Here is a 22,214-nt window from a genome sequence, read left to right as displayed (position 1 = left end):
GTCCATCATCCCTCTAGGTAACTGGTTGGCTAACTGCTATTAGTGTGAAACAGTTTCTCCTAACACTCAACCAACATCTACATTCTGTAATTTAAGTCCATAAAGGGTGCAATCCTATCCAGATATTCAGCAGCCTCCAAATTCGAAGGCTGATGAGTATCCAATGCAGGGTGGGAGGAGAGCAGTGGCTTCATGCTCCAGTCACCCTACATTTCTGCTAGATGGGCGATTTCGCCCATCTAGCAGCAGCATCTCAGAGGGGGAAGGAATGAGGCTGGGGCAGCCATAGGAAACAGTGTAACACTGTCACCCAAGTCTCCTCACCTGCCCGGCCCTGGGAACGGCCCCATTTCTCCGTCTCTGCACTCTATTTTCTGAGCATGGAGAGGTAGCTGGTACAGTTTTCTCTGTGCCAGCTATGAGGGGGATGTGGAGAGACGAGGAGCATGGTTTCCTGGCTATGAGGTCAGACCCGTCTCTGAGCTTGGAGCCAGGAAACTTAACTACCCTATGCCCCCGCTCAGATGCTGTCTGGTGGGCACAGGATTGCTCTCTAAATCTAGCCTGCCTTATGGTGTAGCAAAGAACAAGTATTTGCCCACTTCCTATGTATACTTCCATTACCCAATATATGTCAGCTTCACCCACAAATAATATTTTCTAATTCAATGTTTTCAACCAGTTATATCTAGGATGGGCGTGTGGACTTTTTTATGAAGGGAAAAAAACCCTCTCCATACGAAGTGCATCTGAGGATATAATTAGGTAGTCATAAAACTATTATACCTATTAAAGTATTAACTTGTGTTTAATTTTGTTATTGACAACACTTACTGGGCCATGTATAAATGTTGTTGATAATAAATAATTTATGAAAAAAATATTTAAAAATAAAATGCATTACACAAGTGTAATAATTATGAAATCACTATCCTAGGACATCCCCTTCATGGATCGCTGCCCTGTTGTGGCGAAGGGGCTTGCGTAACTCAGTGAAGCCATAAGCTATGCCGTGCAGGGCCACCCAAGACGGACAGGTCATGGCAGAGAGTTCTGACAAAATGTGGTCCACTGGAGAAGGAAACGGCAACCCACTCCAGTATTCTTGCCAAGAAAACCCCATGGAACGTATCACAAGGCTAAAAGAGATGACGCCGGAAGATGAGCCCCTCAGGTCGGAAGGTGTCCAATATACTACTGGGGAAGAGCAGAGGGAATTTCCAAGTAGCGCCAGAAAGAGTGAAGCGGCTGGGCCAAACCCGAAAGGACACTCAGCTGTGGATGTGTCTGGTGGTGAAAAGAAAGTCCGATGCTGTAAAGAACAATATTGTTTAGGAACATGGAATGTCAGATCAATGAATCAAGGTAAGCTAGAGGTGGTCAAACATGAGATGGCAAGATTGAACATTGACATCTTGGGAATCAGCAAACTCAAATGGACAGGCATGGGCGAATTTAATTCAGGTGACCATCATATCTACTACTGTGGGCAAGAATCCCTTAGAAGAAATGGAGTAGCACTCATAGTCAACAAAAGGGTGGAAAAAGCAGTACTGGGGTACAATCTTAAAAATGATAGAATGATCTCAGTACGAATCCAAGGCAAACCATTCAACATCACAGTAATTCAAGTCTATGCCCCAACCACTGAGGCCGAAGAAGCTGAGGTTGATCGGTTCTATGAAGACCTACAACACCTTCTAGAACTAACACCAAAAAAAGATGTCCTCTTCATCATAGGAGATTGGAATGCTAAAGTAGGAAGTCAAGAAATCACCGGGATAACAGGCAGGCATGGCCTTGGTGTACAAAATAAAGCAGGACAAAAGCTAATAGAGTTTTGCCAAGAGAACACACTGATCATAGCAAACACTCTTTTCCAACAGCACAAGAGGCGACTCTACACATGGACATCAACAGATGGTCAATATCGAAATCAGATTGATTATGTCCTTTGCAGCCAAAGATGGAGAAGCTCTATACAGTCAGTCAAAACAAGACCTGGAGCTGACTGTGGCTCAGATCATGAGCTGCTTCTTGCAAAATTTCAGCTTAAATTGAAGAACGTAGGGAAAACCTCTAAACCATTCCGGTATGACCTCAATCATATCCCTTATGAATATACAGTGGAGGTGAGGAATAGATTTAAGGGATTAGACCTGATAGACAGAGTGCCTGAGGAACTATGGACGGAGGTCCGTAACATTGTTCAGGAGGCAGCAACGAAATCCATCCCCAAGAAAAAGAAATGCAAGAAAGCCAAGTGGCTGTCTGATGAGGCTTTACAAGTAGCTGACGAAAGAAGGGAAGTGAAAAGCAAGGGAGAAAGGGGAAGATATATCCAACTGAATGCAGAGTTCCAGAGAATAGCAAGGAGAGACAAGAAGGCCTTCTTAAATGAACAATGCAAAGAAATCGAGGAAAACAACAGAATGGGAAAGACTAGAGATCTCTTCAAGAAAATCGGAGATCTCAAGGGAACGTTTTGTGCAAAGACGGGCATGATAAAGGACAAAGAAGGCAGGGACCTAACAGAAGCAGATGAGATTAAGAAAAGGTGGCAAGAATACAGAGAAGAACTATACAGAAAAGATCTTAATGTCCCTGACAGCCATGATAGTGCGGTCACTGAACTTGAGCCGGACATCCTCGAGAGTGAAGTCAAGCGGGCCTTAGGAAGCATTAGTAACAACAAAGCTAGTGGAGAGGACAGTATTCCAGCTGAGCTATTTAAAATCCTAAAAGATGATGCTGTTAAAGTGCTGCATTCAATATGCCAACAAATTTGGAACACTCAACAATGGCCGCAAGACTGGAAAAGGTCAGTTTACATTCCAATTCCAAAGAAGGGCAATGCCAAAGAGTGCTCAAACTACCGCACAATTGCGCTCATTTCACATGCCAGCAAGGTGATGCTCAAAATCCTACAAGCTAGGCTTCAGCAGTATGCGAACCGAGAACTACTGGAAGTACAAGCGGGGTTTCGAAGAGGCAGAGGAACTAGAGATCAAATCGCCAATGTTCGCTGGATCATGGAGAAAGCAAGAGAATTCCAGAAAAACGTCTATTTCTGCTTCATTGACTGCGCTAAAGCCTTTGATTGTGTGGATCACAACAAAATGTGGCAAATTCTTAAAGAGATGGGAGTACCAGACCACCTTACCTGTCTCCTGAGAAACCTGTATCAGGGTCAAGAAGCAACAGTAAGAACCAGACATGGAACAACCGAGTGGTTCAAAATTGGGAAAGGAGTACGACAAGGCTGCATATTGTCACCCTGCTTATTTAACTTATATGCAGAGTACATCATGAGAAACGCTGGGTTGGATGAATCACAGGTCGGAATTAAGATTGCTGGGAGAATTATCAACAACCTCCGATATGCAGACGATACCACCCTAATGGCAGAAAGCGAAGAGGATCTCAAGAGCCTCTTGTTGAGGGTGAAAGAGGAGAGTGCAAAAGCTGGTTTGAAACTCAACATTAAAAAAACCAAGATCATGGCATCTGGCCCCATCACTTCCTGGCATATAGAAGGGGAAGAAATGGAAGCAGTGACAGATTTTACTTTCTTGGGCTCCAAGATCACCGCAGACGGTGACTGTACCATGAAATTAAAAGACGCTTGCTCCTTGGGAGGAAAGCTATGGCCAACCTAGACAGCATAGTAAGAAGCAGAGACATCACCTTGCCGACAAAGGTCCGTCTAATCAAAGCTATGGTTTTCCCAGTAGTAATGTATGGCTGTGAGAGCTGGACTATAAGGAAGGCTGAGCGCCGAAGAATTGATGCTTTCGAACTGTGGTGCTGGAGAAGACTCTTACTAGCCCCCTGGACTGCAAGGAGGTCAAATCGGTCAATCCTAGAGGAAATCAACCCTGAGTGCTCATTGGAAGGACAGATACTGAAGCTGAAGCTCAAATATTTTGGCCACCTAATGCGAAGAGAAAACTCCCTGGAAAAGACCCTGATGCTGGGAAAGACTGAAGGCAAAAGGAGAAGGGGACGACAGAGGATGTGATGGCTAGATAGCATCACCGATGCAATGAATATGAACTTGAGCACACTCCGGGAGAGAGCGCAGGACAGGAAGGCCTGGTGTGCTATGGTCCATGGGGTTACGAAGAGTCGGACACGACTGAACGACTGAACAACAAATCCTAGGACATACCACTTTCTCATCTTGTAGAAAAAAAAGTAGCATTAAAGACTATTGTATTACAAAAGCAGTATTCTTGTTTTAAATACCATGTTATGTCCTTATTCTTTTTCACTAAGAAACTATAAATTTCACAAGATTATCATGAAAAGAGGCATAGATTACTAAATGAAGTTTACGCCCAGTACTACTTCCAGCATGTCCTTGGCCTAAATCCCAGTAGGATTTCTGATTCCCTTCCACTCACTCTGAATAGCACACCTTCATGATATATCACAAACAGCTTCTGAAAAACCCTTCAGTTTCAAAAATGATTTTCCATGTCACATGGAGGACTACTTTTCAAAAACCAAAACCAAAAAATAGCAGCACATAAAACTAGTTGCATGGACACCCACCCAAATACAAATTAACAAATCAACTTCTATGCATTGAACTAGAGACTGGAACCACAGCCACCTACTAGGTGCCCACACTTCTTAATATGACATCACTTGTGACATAGTCCTTCACAACCCACTCGGCCTTTGAAACCACTTATAAAGGTGCCCTTATTGATTGGGCCCCTCTGTGTAGACGCTACAAACCAAATCATTTTTTTTTTAAGAGAGTGTGTAAGTTGAGAAGTAGGAAGAAGCTAGAGGCCTCCTCTCCGTACTGAAGACAGAGGCCCTCGTTTTTGTTTTTAAAAAACAGGAACAACAGAAATGATTTAGAAGTAGATGTAACCAAAACAACAACCGGAAGGAAAACATGAGTGCCTAAGGCTGCAATCCTGCACCCACTTACTCGGGAAGAAGCCTCACTCAACTCAGTAGAGCCGACACGCGTAGGATTGCGTTGTAAGAGGAATGTGAAAGTGAAACTGTCATAAAACGCCAGAATTGGAAGTTTTGGGGACAACGGAAGTGAGGAAATCAGAGCAGCTCCACTGAGAGGAGTGAAGAAACAAGAACGACGAAAGAGGAAAAGGAAAACTTCTCGGGGGGGTTTCTCCCCACCTATTTACAGATTAGGAGGGGACGGTCAAAACAAGCGCCCACATGAAGAGGAGGTCCTGCTTCCCCCCCTACGCCTGTGTGAAAAGGGCGGAGGGTGATAAATGATAGCCTGAAACTCTCTTGCTCTGAAGGAGAACCAGAGCAGCGAGTACCAGGAAGCGCCTCCCCCAGATCTGCTTCTAGAAACTGGAGCGCAGGAGGTGGAAGAGGAGGAGGAGGAGGAGGAGGAGGGAGGAGCAGCAGCCTGAAGCGTTGCAGGCCTCATAGCCACTTCTTTCCCTCTCCGGCTGCTCTTCAGCGTGACAGCGGGGAATAGCGGGGAATAGCGGGGAATGGCGGGGGGGGGGGGGGAGATAAGAGCCAGAGCCGGGGCAAAAGAGCAGGGGGTGATGGCTGTAGCAGAAGGCGGTCATTTCATATTGCGGCGGGCGGGCGGGCCGCCGAGGGGCGCTGAGACCTGGGGCTTAGCCGGGTTTACCTGCTGCTGTTGGTCACTGAAGAGGGTGGCTCAGCCAGCCTCCCTCCTCCCCGCCTGCGTCCCTCCCTCGCTCAGAGAGTCCACCGACCCGCAAAGGAAAAGCCGGGCTGGGGGGGGGGGGGGAGAGGAAGGAGGACGGACTGCCTCCCGTCTCCGCCCCCCCTTTCCTCTCGCAGCCGACGCTGGCTGCCGAGTTCAACCGCCGCCCCCTTGCCTCTTGCACGCAGGCGCCCGGGCTGCCTGGGAAAGCGGAGGCCGCCCACAGGCGCTGCTGCAGCGGCGGCGCGCTGGCTTCGGCGTCTCTCTCCGTGTCAGGCGCTGCTCTGGCGAGCGGCTCGGCTCGGGCTGCCCAGTGCTGTTCTGCCGCTGCCCCACAGCGGCCGGGGAGTTGGGGGGGGGGGGTGGAGGAGGCAGGCAAGCTTTCGCGAAGGGGAAAGAACAGAAGAAGACTCGAGGAAAGCTGTCACAAGGGGCCATGTTGAAGGTGGGGGCGGACGGAGCTGTGGGCTGCTTTGCGCGCTAGAATATGCGCGTGTACGTGTGGTGGCGGGACTAAGGCGCCTGGGGGAGGCGGGAGCGGGGTGGTCGCTTCTGGCGGCGTTGGGTTCAAGTTGTCCGCAGGCAGGCGGGGAGCGGGGTGTTCTGTGGCTTCCTCAGAGCGTACCCTGGCGACGACAAAACAAGCAAACACTCGACCTGGCGGCCTTAGCTACTGCCGTCGGACCAGTAATCTTCCCGATGAATAAAGCGACAGCCCGGAGCTGCCTGCTGCCCTTGCTGACTAAAAGGGTACTGAGGAAATAGGCTTCATTTTTTAAGGGAGAATTTCTCTATCAGGCGCTTTGGGACTGCCCTGCTGCTTCCCTTATCCGCTGCCCGCCCCCGTTCCAGAAAGTAGCTGGTAGGAGGCTGGCTTCCAAAACGTGTGCTTAATTCTTTTATTTTTAAATGGTTAAACACTCCCACCTCTCATTCGCCAGTATACTATGGTCCCAGTTTTGATGTGTCCCCTTCCCCCCTGGGGTGGCCAGATGCAAAAGAACACAGGGCTGCTCAATTTTTAATACCAGACAAGCTACCCTCGCTGAAATTCCTTCTATACAACTATTAAAGGTGCAGGAGCTTGTCACTTTTCGCATCTTCCCCCCATCCCCCAAATATTTGCAAAAGTTTATTGAGACCTTAAACCAGAGAGAGATTCACACCTCCATCATTGTGTCTAGTTTGGCCTCCATCAGCTTCTTGACATTAAATGTCAAGCACTGTGATTCAACAGAGTTCTGCTTGTGATCAGGATCATCAGATAGTTACACTTCCCTTATTTAGATTCAGTACACTTGTTAGTCACAAGGCACTTTACTGTTGGCTGTGAATCAACAAGAAGGAACTGTTATTAAAGAGCCTGCATCTCTAGAAACTGATCAGATGCAAACTTCTATGACTAATATGTAAACCTGTGATTCTATCTACCTGATATATGGGTGATATTCCACATTTTGAGAGGGTGGACTTGGGAGGATAATACTTTTTTTAGAACCATTCACAAAACAGCATCTTATAAACTATACAGATGGTCATAAGGCATTCACTTCAAAATGCAGTCGTTTTCTGCAGTCCATTTTTAGTACTTACACTGCTCTTCAGCTTTGTAAATGATTTTATTAGAAGGAATTCTTATCTCTCCACTGATCAGCTTATCACCGTTTTTGATTTCTACCTTTCTGACATAAAAATGAAATAGTTGTAGAATCAAGACTGCTGACTGTTGTTTTACAGCAGCATGTTTAAACATCCTGTTCTAATATAAGCAGAGTAAAGTTTTAGGCTTATTTCTGGTAACAGCAATTTAAAGTTGTTACCAACTGCTGAATATGCACAAGATTTCCTCAGTATCAGGAAATTTTAATTTCACTCTGATCAGTCTGCTTCCTGAAAGAAATCATAAGCCATCCTTTCATTTGCATAGTGTAAAAGCAGATCCAACTGTACTTTGTTGCTGTTTAATTGCCCATCTGATATTTGACTAGATAAAAAAATCACTCAGAGACCAATCCTATGGTCTCTAGGGAGACCACAGACTATCCCAGGGAACACAGGATTGTTCGAAGTCCCCCTCCTGAAGCTGTAGATACTGCTACGACCTTGGGAGAGAGACTTGCAGCTGCCATGGAAAGAACTGCTCTGACTACTTCCCGAGGTTGCAAATGTGGCCGCGGAGGTAGGGGATTCCGGTGGGCAGGGAAAGGAGCCAGGATACAAGAAATTCTATGGCCTCTTCGGCCCCGGCCCAGCCCCCACAAGTGCACCTTCTCTAGATGGGCATTTGAAGTCTGCATAGTATAACCTGAAACCATTGCATTGTCTGGTAGAGCTTAAGTTGAACATCTGCATTGCAATTGGTCTAGGTGGATCTTGAGAATCAGTACCTGCAACCAGCCCTCCACCACCCTCTCAAGAACCTTAGCCAACAAGCAGGGTATTAATAACCAATTAACCATGCAGTAGTTATCTGAAACCATAGGGTCAGAGTGGGTGTCTTAAGGAGTAGTCATACACTACCACCACTCCCTCATGTAAAGATGCATTTACCACACTCTGGACCCACTCAGCCATACCCCTGGATAGCTTTTATTAGCTATTAGGGAGGGCATGAATTGAGGACATGTGGTCAAATACATTGCTCATCCACTTCATCAGGCCAGAGTAACTGAAGCTGATCCCACAAGATTGGGCAGACAGAGGTGTCAGACACTTCAGCTGGATCTGCTAGAATACTAGCATCAAGTTCTCTGAGAAGCAATTTTATCTCAAAAGTCTTCACAAAAAATATTACAGTGGGTTCTCAAGGCAGTATAGGGCTCCATTTTTAGGAGAGTGTGTTAGTAACACCCAGACCCTGGGCAGCTACTTGAGGATGCAAGGGGGCAGTAAAATAAGCTCTCTTTGCTGCCTGCACTGCCACACAGTAGGCATGATTATGTCCTCCTAACATGGGTTTGACAGTCTTCCCCACACCTAGCCCTCCAATCTATGCTGGTGCTCCACTGAGTACCCAGGAGGATAGAGCTGGGCCAAGTCAACTCTATCCAGCTTAGCCAACAGGTCTCAGTAATACGTGTCAGGTTGATTTCTTCATCCAAAATTAAGTTGTGAATTAGTGTGGTCTTGCAAACCAACCTGGTATTTAGTACCAGCACTGCAAGACTGGAAGGAACACTGGATGAATTACCAGGAGCTGGAGAATAAGGGGAAGGACGCAAAAGGGGAATGGTGTACAAACACCTGTGAGCCCTGGTGTTCTGATGACTCCACTCTCCATCCTGCCTTAACTCTCTCTGCCCATGATTACTGGAATACAGGCACCACTCCCATACATCCCCAAAGGCAGGATCCTCCAAGCACATCATTACAAGATCCCACTTTATACACACACACAAAACCAATCCAAAACAACAACCCAACCAGTCACAGTCTCAAGCACACACACACACACACACACACAATCCCAAGGCTCATTTACACAAAAACTAAGCTTAGTACTCAGACCAATCAATCAACATTCACATTTATCAACTATGGGTATTACCAGCCACTAAAAATATCAGGCTCACTAATCCACTTACAGCAACTGAGGCCAGGTCAGATAATAATCCAAGGGCAGACACACTTAACACCACACTAATAATCCTGTCAGACCCCCACCCTCATCTCACACCCAGGGGATCACATGCCACTAAGCAACAGCAGGCTTTTGCCCTGGGCAGCAGCAAATTATAGAATCAGAATAGTAGGGTTGAAAGGGTCCTATAAGACCATCTAGTCCAACCCCCTGCTCAATGCAGGAATCCAAGTTAAAGCATCCCTGACAGATTGCTGTCCAAATTCATCTTGAATGCCTCCAGTGTGGGAGAGCCCACCACCTCCCTAGGTAATTGGGTCCATTGTCGTATTGCTCTAACAGTCAGGAAGTTTTTCCTGGTGTTCAGTTGGAATTGGCTTCCTGTGACTTGAGCCCATTATTCCATGTCCTGCACTCTGGGATGATCGAGGAGAGATCCTGGCTCCAAGTACTTGAATAGCGCTATTATATCTCCCCTCAGTCTTCTCTTTTCAAGGCTAAACATGCCCATTTCTTTCAGTCTTATAATATATTTATTGCTAACTTTTCCTGTATGGAGGTCTTTTTCATCTGCTTTGGTCATGGAAGAATGGCTGCCTTGATCTAGGAAAGCTCAGTGGGATCAAGAAACATCTTAGGTGGTTGTGGAATCACTGTGCAACAGGCTGTTTTAATTAAGAGTACATATTTTTTAAATCACCCAATCACTTTCTTCTTAAATTAGAACTTGCTAATGGGGTAATGAGAGGCAGAGTGCAAGTAATTTTTAACTCCTGGTCCTACTCAGTATAAATAGGTAGTGTTCTGCAATAAGAAAAGAGGAAGTTAGTATTTCATTTGATATTCCAAGGATGATGGCAGCCATAGCTAGGGCCCTTTTTGAGCAAACTTCAATTCTCTAGCTATAAAATGGGAATAATAATTAGTTAATTGGTTGGGTTATGTAATGTGTATCATACTTTGCAGCTTGCACAGAGTTCTTTCACATACAGGTAGAAAGAACTGTATGTGAAAACAGCACTATAGCTGGATGGGTACCTGTCATTGGCATCTAAGCTGAAGGATCCATCAGGACTCTTTGACAGCCGCATCTATCATCTGAGATGGCTACCACACTTTGCCTAATGATAGGACCAACCCTGAAATAAGTTATGTAAACAATCCATTGTTTTTGGAGTGGTCTGATTTCCACTGCCAAAGATGGGGGACTATGAGTGTTGTTTCCCATGGGAGAGATTGTATGTGCGAGGCAGTCCTCAAATGGTATTCTATTATGAAAACAAAATAAAACATATGTGGCTTTAATTTGAATGGGTATACTTGGAGTAGTGTTGATCAGTTTTGTATGACACCACCAACAGCCATTCCAGCAGACTGAGATGAGTGGGAGAGCTGGGCCATCCCACCAGGCCTGCGGAAAACCTCCCTCACGAAGGCTACTCTTCTCTCAACTGCCACCACCAGTAACCATTTAGCAGGCTCACCTGAGGGAGAGGAGGGGGAGTGCAGGGCTAAAATAATTAATTTTACCAGCGGGTAGGGACTGTCTTGTTTAATTGATATTTAAGCCACTCTGGAACCTTTTGGCTGTGGAGCTTAGCTAAACTACTTCAATCAATCAATCAATCAATCTGACACTATTCAGGAGTAAGTATTGGAGACTGATGCTTTAATGTTCATACTAACCTGAGCTGATGCATTTTTAGAACTTAGCCAGTTATTTATATGCATACATTGCTGTGAAAATTGTGGCTGTAGTTAACAGTGTCTCCCCACCTCCCCTCCACACAAGAGTTTAGTTACAAGTAATATAAAACAGTGGTGGGTAATGCACAAAGCTATCTCACACCATTCTACGGTAGTTTGAATTTTTCCCTTCTAGCCTTCACTACCTAGGAGCGACAGTTTTAATTTGCAATTAGTTGCTGCATTCCCCCAAGGACACAATCAGTGAGTGATACTAATTGGACATTATCCATAAAAATAGAACAACAAAGTTGACCTTATGTATCCTGAGTTCAGACTTTGCAGTCAGGCTAGCAATCCTCAGGTCATACTGTATAGAGCCAATTTTGTCAACAAGCTAGGTAGCTAACACATCACCCTGGGCAGAATTTATGTATGATTCCAGAGACAGCTTGGATTTACCTCACTGTTTGTCACTCATTGTCCTTTTAAAGAGATCTGTTCCACAAATGGTTGACTTTGGCACAAGTTGAGCAATACATGGTCTCGCAGACTACTCTCCTGTTTATAAAGATTTACAGGGTCACTGCAATGTTAAGTGCAGATTTTGCTACTGGTGGACTTTACAATGTGAAATATTCAGGACCTGTTCATATTTTAAATTAACTTTACAAGAATTATTACCTTGATGTCTGAAGCACTTCCTGAAGAGCACTTCTGGATTCCACAAGAAGACATACCAATATAAGCATATTAACTGGTATGTGATTGCTTTACTTATACAGGTTATAAGCAACAATATTTCAGTATGTTTCTTATTAGAACAAATTAAGTCTATATGATGTTGCTGCAGTTACACCTTCCCTGTCTGCCACCATATCCTGGAAAGCATTATAATAAGTTGTTTGGGGCTTTGCTTTGCATTTTATGAAACATTGCATAATGAATAGTCCCTTTTTATTTTTAGACTGCAAATTAAGTTTATAATATTGTAAAGACTTAATTAAATTGCTATTACAATTCAGGTGTTGGGGCTGCACATGAGAAACAGCAAGAACACAGATGCATGGGGTCAAATCCAGACCAAGTTGTATTTAAGCCCCATTGAAATCAGTGTGAAAAGTTAGTCATCATGACTAACTTACATATCACCGATTTCAGTGAGAACTAAATGTGACTAACTTGGCCTGAATTTAAACCAATGTTTCCTAAACTGCTGGAGTTTCATTCCAGTTACCTTCATTAACATTAGTACAACAAAAGGAAGAACAATAATAGTGTTTTGCTTTAACGTTAAGGATCTAATGTTCACACAATAACCACAGAAGCCATGAGTTTGCTGATACAAATACTTGAGAGAACCATGGCCAGCGGTACTCCCTGTGTGGCATATATAAAAATAAAATAAAATCACAATATTAAAAATGTTTTAAAACATGGATCTTAAGCACTGCATGTTAAATTTTATTACTATATTTATATACCACCTTTCTTCTATGAAAGTCAACACACATAGTTCTTCCTCCTCCATTTTATTCTCACAACAAGATAGGTAGATTAAGCTGAGAGAGCATGACCGGTCCCAGTGAGATTTGTGGCTCAGTAAGGATTTCAACCCAGACCTTCCCAGCTCTAGTCCAACACCTGTTTACATGGGATTTTTGTGAGATTCGTGGAGGGGGTATTAGCTGCTGGATATCCTAACCAAGCTAAAAGGAGTCAGTTGGTTTGGCTAGCTGGAATTTTAATGCTGAGGCCACTGGAAAGTTAGATTTATTGCTCTGTTATGTAAACTGTGTTGATATTGTCATACTTATTACTCTTCCTGGAAGGCCTGGGGATGTGCCTGTGGAGGGGGGAAGGGTGGTGCCATTTCAGTGATAACAGTCAAGGGGAGGTATTCTGGTAAAGAAAGAGCAAGCCATTAGATGAGAAGAGGGAGGATACATGATGTGGCTGCTCCCTGTTCTGGGTCTCATTTCAAACTACGCATTCCTGGCTACTTTGGTGGTAACCTATCAGGTGAAAAAATGTTGCTGTTAAACCCCAGATCAGTAACTGGGAAGACTGTCTTGATTCAGGATTTACTCCTGAGTGAGCAGGCTGATTTGGCTTGTGTAACTAAACCTAGTTGGGTGAGGATGGGGGTGGCATTTAACCTAGTTGTGCCCAGGAGGGTTTTGAATACAACAGCAGGCAAGATCCAGTGGGCAAGAAGGTGCAATTGCAATAATCTATTGTCTGTGCCTTTTAAGGTATCCAGTCCAGCAATCTCCAGAGCTTGAGTGTGTGGGTACCTAGTGGCAGGGCATCAGGTAAGGACTGGGATTCTGTTGGTATATTGGCCACCCTGCTGCCTAAATATCTCTCTGCCTGAGCTAAGCTTGGAGGTGGCACTGATTTTTCTCAAACTGATTGTGTTGAGGTATTTCAATGTTAACACCAAGTCATCTTTATCTGGACCAGCTCAGAACCTTACAGCTCTTCCCTGACAATATAAGGCCTGTCCCAGGTGATATCTGGCTGTACTCACAAGGCAGGGCACACTTTCAATCTGGTATTTTTTTGCCAGGATAATACTGATCTCAGGATAAGGATATTTGAAAGGACTCCATTGTCATGGACAGATGGGGTTTAGATTTCCTGGGACTCAGAGGCCCTGTTCAGGCATTTGCCATGATCACACGTGCTTTAGTTATATAACATTTAGACTACTATAACATAGTCTACATGGGTCTGTCTTTGAAAACTGTTCAGAAACTTCAGATGGTCTGGAATGCTATGGTCAGACTGCTGACTGGGGCTGGTTACAGGGAGCATGCGACTCCCTTGTTACAACAGCTTCACTGGCTACCAGTCTGTTTCTCGGCAGAATTCCAAGTGCTGGTTATGACCTATAAAGCCCTATATGGCTTGGGACCAGGCTACCTGAAAGACCACATTCTCCCATACAAGTCTGCCCAGTCCTTAAGATGTTCTGGAGAGGCCTTTCTTTAAAGACCACCACCATCAGAGGTGCATTTGCTGGCAGCCGAAGAGAGGGCCTTTTGGGTGGCTGCTCTTGGGCTATAGAACTCCCTCCCAAGGGACAGTAGGTTCACTCCCTCTCTGCTACCCTTCCAACTGCTAGCAAAAGCACTTTATTCAAGAATGCCTTTGGGCTGTAAGTAGGTCTGTCGGTTGGGTGATGCTTTTATTCTGTCATTGTTAAGTTTTTACTGTGTTTTAATGTATTTGGTTGTTTTAATCTATGTTAAATTGTTTTTGTAAGTCACTTTGAATGCCATTTTTTGGAAGAAAGGGGGTGTAAATATAAATAAATAAATCAGTGACAGCTTAAAATGTCTAGAGGGAAGGAACGGGCATGTTGACCCCAGCCCCTAGGTCTCCGGGTTGAATCAGCAAGGTCTGAACAGGAGCTCCACTCATGTTCACTTGAATGTGAATAGAACTCTCGGTGCAATCGCAGATCCTGCCTTACCAGGGTTCCCAACTGCTCAGAGACTTCTACCCGTGTTCAAGTGAACACGAGCAGAGCTCCTGTTCAGACCTTGTGGATTCAACAGAGTAAGGCCTGAACTGAAGGGGCAGGGCCTGTGTGCCCAAAGATGTAGGGGTGGGGCAGTGTGCACAGCCTCGTCTTTCTACGCACTGTAAGCACTCGCATGTTCAGGCGAATGCCTGAATAGGGCTATAAGCTCTGCAGAGATGGGGAGCCTACTGGATCCAGAAGGAATCCTACATTTGGTGTTTTTTCTTCTTGCCACCAGACTGGGTGATACTATCAAAAGTCTAGTGGATCTGTGGAATGGGAAATGACCTGGGTGTTTGACACAATAACTCAAGCACCCTCTCTCTTTGTGCCAAGCCCAGGCTTCTTTGTTTTCAGAGGAACTGAGGACAATGAAATGTTCAGGGGGGCGATGAGAGCAGTATTGGAGGAAAAGTCCGGCCACACCTGATTAAACACAGGTTAGAGCTTGTGAAGAAACTGATTTGTGAAGTAAAAGTTTAGTATGTTTATACATATTGTTGTGAAACAAGGGTTGATATGTGAAGGGGCTTGGTGTAAAAGGGAAAAAGTGTATTTTACTCTAGCCTAGGGCCAGAAGCAAGATACATGGTATGCTGTTTACATGTTGACATGGTATGCTGGTTGTTTGACAGTTAAACTGATTTTTTTAGATCCTTTCCTGTTTCAGGCTCAGGTTTGGGATGGAAACAGCCTTGGTTGCTTTGGTGGGTGACCTATACTAGGAACTAGATAGGGGGAGAGCATCTATGTTGGTTCTGCTGGACCTCTCAGTGGTATTCAATAGTGTCAACCATGGTATCCTTCTAGGTTAGGTGGCTAGGTTAGGACCTGGTAGTACTGCATTGTGGTGGGTCCTACCTAGTTGATAGTTCCCAGAAGAGGGTATTGGTAAATTATAGCTCAACCCCTTGGGCATTGGCTTATGGGTTGCCCCAGGGATCTATTTCATCCCCTTTGTTTTCTGACAGCTACATGGAGCCACTGGGAGGGATCTTTCAAGGGTTTGGAATCAGGTATCTTGATTATGTGGATCATATCAAACTTTCTTTTTGAATGGATACCAAAAAGGCTGTGAAAATCCTGAACCAGTGTTTGGGTACAGTTATTGATTTGATGTGCATTAACAAGCTGAGATTTAATCCAGACAAGACAGATGGCCTGTTAGTCAATTGACAATTGGACCCATGTGTGGGGATGTGACGTGGTCTGGATGAGGTTGTACTCTCTCCAAAGGAACAGGTCACAGTTTGGAGGTACCCCTGGATCCAGCCTGGCTTCTGGATGTCCAGGATCCAGCCTTACTCCTGTGACCAAGAATGCCTTTGCCCAGCTTTGGTTGGTGTGCCAGCTGCCCCCCGTTCTGGAGAAAAAGGATCTGGCTACAGTGATACATGCCTTTGTCATATTCACATTTGACTACTTGACTTGATCCTAACCAACAGAGATGACTTAGTGGATAAAGTAGCAGTTACAGGAACTCTGAGGGAAAGTGATCATGTTATACTTGAGCTCTTGGTTCTAAAGGAAGCAAAAGCTGAGTCTAGCCAAACATATACCATGGATTTTAGGAAAGCCAATTTTAATAAACTCAGAACAATTATCAGTAAGGTCCCACAGCAAGCGACTCTAATGAGAAAAGGAGTCCAAGATGGGTTGGAGTTTTTAAAAAAGGAAATTCTCAAGGCACAATTACAAACAATTCCAGCAAGAAAAAAAGGTGGAAGACAGCAGCAGAAGCCAAAGTGGCTTCAGAAAAAGCTTAGAGATGACCTGAAAACAAAAAAGGACACATATAGGAAGTGGAAGTAAGGCCAAGCAACAAAGGAAGAGTACAGGCAGGTAGCACAGAATTGCAAGGATGGCATCAGGAAGGCTAAAGCTGAGAATGAGCTGAGGTTAGCAAGGGATGCCAAAAGCAACAAAAAGGCTTTCTTCAGATACGTGCATAGTAAAAGACAGAGGAAAGAAATGGTGGTTCAACTATTAAATGAAGATGGCAAAAGGATAACAGATGACAAGGAAAAGGCAGAAGTGCTCACTTCCTACTTTGGCTCAGTTTTCTCCCAAAAGAGGGTCTATGATCCCCCTGGCAAAGGCGAAGTAGAGGCTGAAGGGGCAGGATTGCAGCTTGAAATCGATAGGCATATGGTCAAGGAACACCTAATTACCTGGAATGAGTTCAAATCTCCAGGGCCAGATGAACTGTATCCTAGAGTAATAAAGGAACTGGCAGAAGAACTCTCAGAACCACTGTCTATTATTTTTGAGAAATCATGGAGGATGGGTGAAGTGCCAGATGATTGGAGGAGGGCTAATGTCCCTATCTTCAAAAAGGGCAAAAAGGAGACCCCTGGGAACATCAATCTGACATCAATCCCTGGGAAAATTCTGGAGCAGATGATAAAGCAATCCATCTGTAAGCACCTTGAAAACAATGCAGTGATTACTTGAAGCCAACATGGATTTGTCAAGAAGAAATCCTGCCAGAGAAATCTGATCTCATTTTTTGATCAGGTAACCTCCCTTGTGGACTGTGGGAATGCTGTGGACATAATATACCTTGACTTCAGCAAAGCTTTCGACAAATCGCCCTATGATCTCCTGATGAGCAAACTAGCTCAAAGTGGGCTAGATGAAACAACGATCCGGTGGATCCACAGTTGGCTACAGAATCGGACTCAAAGAGTGCTTATCAATGGGATCTTCTCAAACTGGGGAGAGGTAACGAGTGGGGTACCGCAGGGCTCAGTCCTGGGCCCAGTGCTCTTCAACATTTTTATTAATAACTTGGAAGAGGAGGTGCAGGGAATGCTGATCAGATTTGCAGATGACACAAAATTCGGCAGGATAGCTAATACCTTGGAAGACAGAAACAAAATTCAAAGTGATCTTGGTAGACTGGAGTGCTGGGCAGAAAACAACCGAATGACATTTAATAGGGATAAATGCCAAGTACTGCACCTAGGAAAAAGAAACCAAATGCACAGTTACAAGATGGGGGATACGTGGCTCAACAATACTACAAGTAAGAAGGATCTTGGAATTGTTGTAGATCACAAGCTGAATATGAGCCAACAATGTGATATGGCTGCAAAAAAGGCAAATGCTATTTTGGGCTGCATTAATAGAAGCATAGCTTCCAAATCCTGGGAAGTACTAGTTCCCCTCTACTCAGCACTGGTTAGGCCTCATCTGGAGTATTGTGTCCAGTTCTGGGAACCACACTTTAAGAAGGATGCAGCCAAGCTGGAGAGGGTTCAGAGGAGGGCAACAAAGATGATCAGGGGACTGGAAACAAAGCCCTGTGAGGAGAGACTGAAAGAATTGGGCATGTTTAGCCTTGAGAAGAGAAGACTGAGGGGAGATATGATAGTGCTCTTCAAGTACTTGAAAGGCTGTCACAGAGAGGAAGGCCAGGATCTCTTCTTGATCATCCCAGAGTGCAGGACACGGAATAATGGGCTCAAGTTACAGAAAGCCAGATTCTGGCTGAACATCAGGAAAAACGTCCTGACTGTTAGAGCAATACGACAATGGAACCAATTACCTAGGAAGGTAGTGGGCTCTCCCACACTGGAGGCATTCAAGATGAAGCTGGATAGCCATCTGTCAGGGATACTTTGACTTCGATTTCTGCATTGAGCAGGGGGTTGGACGGAACAGTCCTGTAGGCCCCTTCTAACCCTACTATTCTATTATTCCACTACAATGTACTCTACATGGAGTTGAATTAAAGAGCATTTAGAAACTGCAGCTCCAGCTGTTGTCTGGTGTGCATTATTTTGACCGTCTTACATCAGACTTACAACAGTTTCACTGGCCGCCAATTTGCTTCTGAGCTCAATTCTAAGTGCTGGTTCTTATTTATAAAGCCCTAAATGGCTCTGGACCACCTGTTTCATATGAACATGCCCATATATTATTATTATCATCTGAGGCCCTGCACCACCAAATAAAGCTAGATTGGTGGGAACACAGGATAGGGCCTTTTCTGTGGCAGCACCTCATTTGTGAATTTTCCTCTCCAAGGAGATAAGTTACGTTCAAGTGAGCAGTGGAAATGTTTTTATTTGGCTTTGCTTTCCATGGCTTTTCGTATGAGATGATGATGATGATTCCTATGTATCTGCTACTTTGTTTCCAAGCTCTTTTATTTTAAGATTTTTTGGTTTAGAAGTGTTTTAAATTTTGAATTATACACCTCCCCGAGAGTCCTTAACTGAAGGGCAGTATAGGTATATTTTCATGAATAAAAATAAAACACTCTACCACACTGCCCTACCTGAACATATTTGGTTTAAAAGAATCTCACCTCCCCAAGCCAAATTGATTGGTGACACATTGGCTCCTTTGTTTAATTTTCAGTTCTAGAATATAACCAAACTCACTAACATAAGCAACCTAGATTCAAAACACACACACAATTTTGTCATGCTATCAGTCTTGGTATAGGCTCTCTGTTTGTCAGGCACTATAAGCTAGCTAAAGTGGGATTAATTGTTGAGAGGAGTCAATAACTGAAAGGACTTGGAATAAATGACCTGCAAACGCTACAATTCTGTATCAGCACTTATTATTAGTCAATATGCTGATCATGAGACTGAAAATGTGGATAATAAACATGCATATTTTTTCTTTTGCTACAGGAGTTCTACATGACTAGTTTTGCCAAATAAAAGAAAACAAATCATCATACTTTTATTATAAATTCTCCATTGCATAAAGTACTCTCTATATACACTTGTCTTCAAGAAATAACAGGGCCCTAAAGGCTGCCATCTAGTGATAGAAAGAGATAATGCCTCCAAATGGTACATAAGAGCAACCATCTAAATAACTTAAGTGGAAGAGGCTATGCTGTCATTTACATGTCCGTTTGTACGGATTCAGAAATATGAATGTCAGACCAAGCATATTTTTACCTTCATAGTTTTGCTTAAGTTATCACAAAGCAAGTGATAGATGATAATAGATCAGGTGGATTCACAGCTGGTTGGAAAACCATACTCAAAGACATCAGTGGTTCGTCATCAAGGTGGAGACAAGATTTGACTGAGCCTAGTACTCTTCAATATTTTAATCAGTGACTTAGATGAAGGCAGGGTTGAGGGTAATGCTTATCAAATTGGATGACAGAAAACTGGGAGGAATAGCCCTCAGAAGATGGGAATAAAATTCAAAATGATCTCAATAGAATAGAACACTGGGCTGAAACCAGTAATATGAAATTCAAGAGACAAATACACATTTTTGCTTATGCAAAAAAAATCAAATTCAGAGGTATAGGATGGGAGATACCTGGTTTGGCAGCAGTACAAGTGAAAATAATCAAAGGATTGCAATCAATAAGAGTTGAACATCAGTCATCTGTGTGATGCAGCTGCAAAAATGGTTGATGCAAGTCACGAGAAGTAATAGTTCCACTTTATCCTGCACTTGTCCTATCTCATCTGGAGTACTGGACACCACATTGTGAGGAAGCAAATTGGAACAAGCTCAGAGGATGGCAACAAAGATGGTAAAGGGTATGGAAAACAAGTCCTATGAGAAAAGTCTGAAGGAACTGAGAATCTTTAGCCTGGTGAAGAAAACTGTGTGGGCAGACATACCTGAAAGGCTGTCATATAGCAGAGGTCAAAGATTTATTTTTGCTGACTCAGAGGGCAGGACTGGATTGAATGGGCTTAAGTTACAGGAGTGTTGAAAATCAAGAGATACTTCGTAATAGGAAGAGTAGTTCAACAATGGAACCAACTACCTAGGGGTAGGTGGGGTCTCCCTCTCTGAAGTTCTTCAACAGAACCTAAGCAGCCATCTGTTGGGGATGCTCTAGCATGGAATTTCCTACATTGAGCAGGGTGCTGGACTCAATGGCCTACAAGGTGTCTTCCAACTCTATGGTTCTATGAGCATATTGTGCTAGGAACCTAACATTTTATCTTGCCTGTGTGTGTGTGTGTGAGAGAGAGAGAGAGAGAGTTATAGACATTATTTTCCTCATAACAATCCTCCAAGGTAGACTAGGTGGAGAGATAGTGGCTTGCCCAAGATCACTCACTGAGCACCATGGGATGTTGGAAACCACAGGCACATGTTTGAATAAAGAAGATGCCTTCTTCAGGGGACAGCTAACATACTTCCTGCATGAGCTGAAACTGTGTCCAGTAAAGAGCTGCTTTCTTGTGCGAGCTGACAGACTGCCTGTTGAGGAATGGGTAATGACCACTTTGATATTGGCCACAGCATCATCCTCAGCACTTTGTTGAATTCACAGTTGCTGGGGGGATGGCTGGTTCTGAAAGCATCAGAATTTCTTTGTGAAAAGATCTTGGTGTGTCAGAATGATTGCAGCCTTCCTAGGACAATGCTTTCAGCTTGAGGTTGCCCTAGATCAGGGGTGCAGATCCTCAAGCCAGGGGGCCAAATCTGACCCTCTGGGATTTGCCAAATGGCCCCACCCCTTTCCTCCCAACCACCAGTGTTTGACTTGCAGGCTGCTGTACGTTTCTAGCCTGCCTGCTGTGCTTTCTAGCTTCTACATGAAACCACCGGGAAAAAACATCCATGGGCTAGATTATGACCCATTTGGCTACATGTCTGGACTGGAGTCAATCGTGGGATGGATGAGGGCCAATAAACTGAAGCTTCAGCCAGATAATAGAGATATATTGTGGGGAAGTATCTCAACTAAGAAGTGGGTATATGGCAGGAGTGAGGAACCTCAGGTCCGCAGGCCAAATCTGGCTTTCCTGGGATTCCAATTTGTTCCTTTGGGGTTCCCCAGATAGCCCCAACTCCTTTCCACCACCCATTGATGGTTTGATAGTTTCCCACCTTTTGTGTTACTTTCCCCATTCTAAAAAGTTGAAATGCCTGTCCTATGGCTTAGTTACTGGCAGTAAGAGCTTCAAGCTACAATATGCTGGTGGTCTTTAATATTTTTTGCCCCACTGCTTTTCCTTTGGCCCTGCCCACCGCAAGAGTCCTGAGGCTGAAAGCGATTGCCCACCCCTTGTACATGATCTCTTCTGAATGGGGTTATGCCTTCTCAAGGAGCAGGTCTGCAACTTAGGAGTGCTCCTGAACCTGACTCTGCTATTTGATTTCTGGGTGGTAGCTGTGAACAGGAGTACTTTCCCCCCCTCACTTTTGAGGTTTCCCAACTACAATTTCTTCTGAGCAATAGAGACCTTGCTACCGTGATACAATCCTGCTGGTGGTGTTGGGAGTTACATCTTGAAGGCACCAGGATGGGGTGTGTGTGATCTAGATTATGCTAGTGTAAACCCCGTGTTGCCACAGGCGCTAGTAGTCTGAGAATGATTGGATGAAAATATGTTTGGCCGTTTCCCTTGTGACTGGAACAACTTTCAGTTTCAGGGGGCATCTACTTCTTTCTCTCCCTCTTCCTCTCTCAAATTTCCAGTTATGTCCGGCATCAGCTTCCCTTCAGTGAGAATTCCAATAATACAACCTCTTCCCACTACATTAAAGCAAGCCTCTCCCTGCCATAGCAAATGGGGTCTTCCAACCCACCTCCCTACCTCTAATTCACTGACACAATTAACCTCCCTCCTTCCAATAAGAATCTCCTCCCATTACATGAAAGCACAGATAAACCTACCCCTCCTCTGTTGCAGGGAAAGGGGGTGTTCCAAGTCCTGACCCAAGAAGCCCCACCCCCACCTTCACCAGGGCCAGAAAAACAAATGGTGAGATGGGGCAGGGGGAGAGAA

General features: G+C 44.4%; 1 protein-coding gene across 20 annotated transcripts in view; it reads right to left on the bottom strand.

Moving 5' to 3' along the window:
- Nucleotides 1-5,808, bottom strand: part of TBC1D5 (TBC1 domain family member 5) — a 412,711-nt gene extending 406,903 nt beyond the window's left edge. For 11 of the 20 annotated variants that reach the window (XM_084858401.1, XM_084858405.1, XM_084858400.1 and 8 more), the window contains exon 1: nucleotides 5,639-5,808. The gene's annotated coding sequence lies outside the window, so the exon portion shown is untranslated. Of the gene's footprint in view, nucleotides 1-4,948; nucleotides 5,325-5,638 lie in introns of those variants that run through there. The other 9 variants (XM_084858402.1, XM_084858392.1, XM_084858393.1 and 6 more) reach the window with 1 other exon arrangement.
- Nucleotides 5,809-22,214: the final 16,406 nt, after the last annotated feature.

The sequence above is a fragment of the Heloderma suspectum genome, chromosome 5 (genome assembly GCF_057233095.1).
Source record: "Heloderma suspectum isolate Gila_16-S chromosome 5, 16-S_ref, whole genome shotgun sequence".
Classification (NCBI taxonomy): domain Eukaryota; kingdom Metazoa; phylum Chordata; class Lepidosauria; order Squamata; family Helodermatidae; genus Heloderma; species Heloderma suspectum.
The sequence above is the reverse complement of the archived record's forward strand: the minus strand, read 5'-3'. Positions and strand labels throughout refer to the sequence as shown.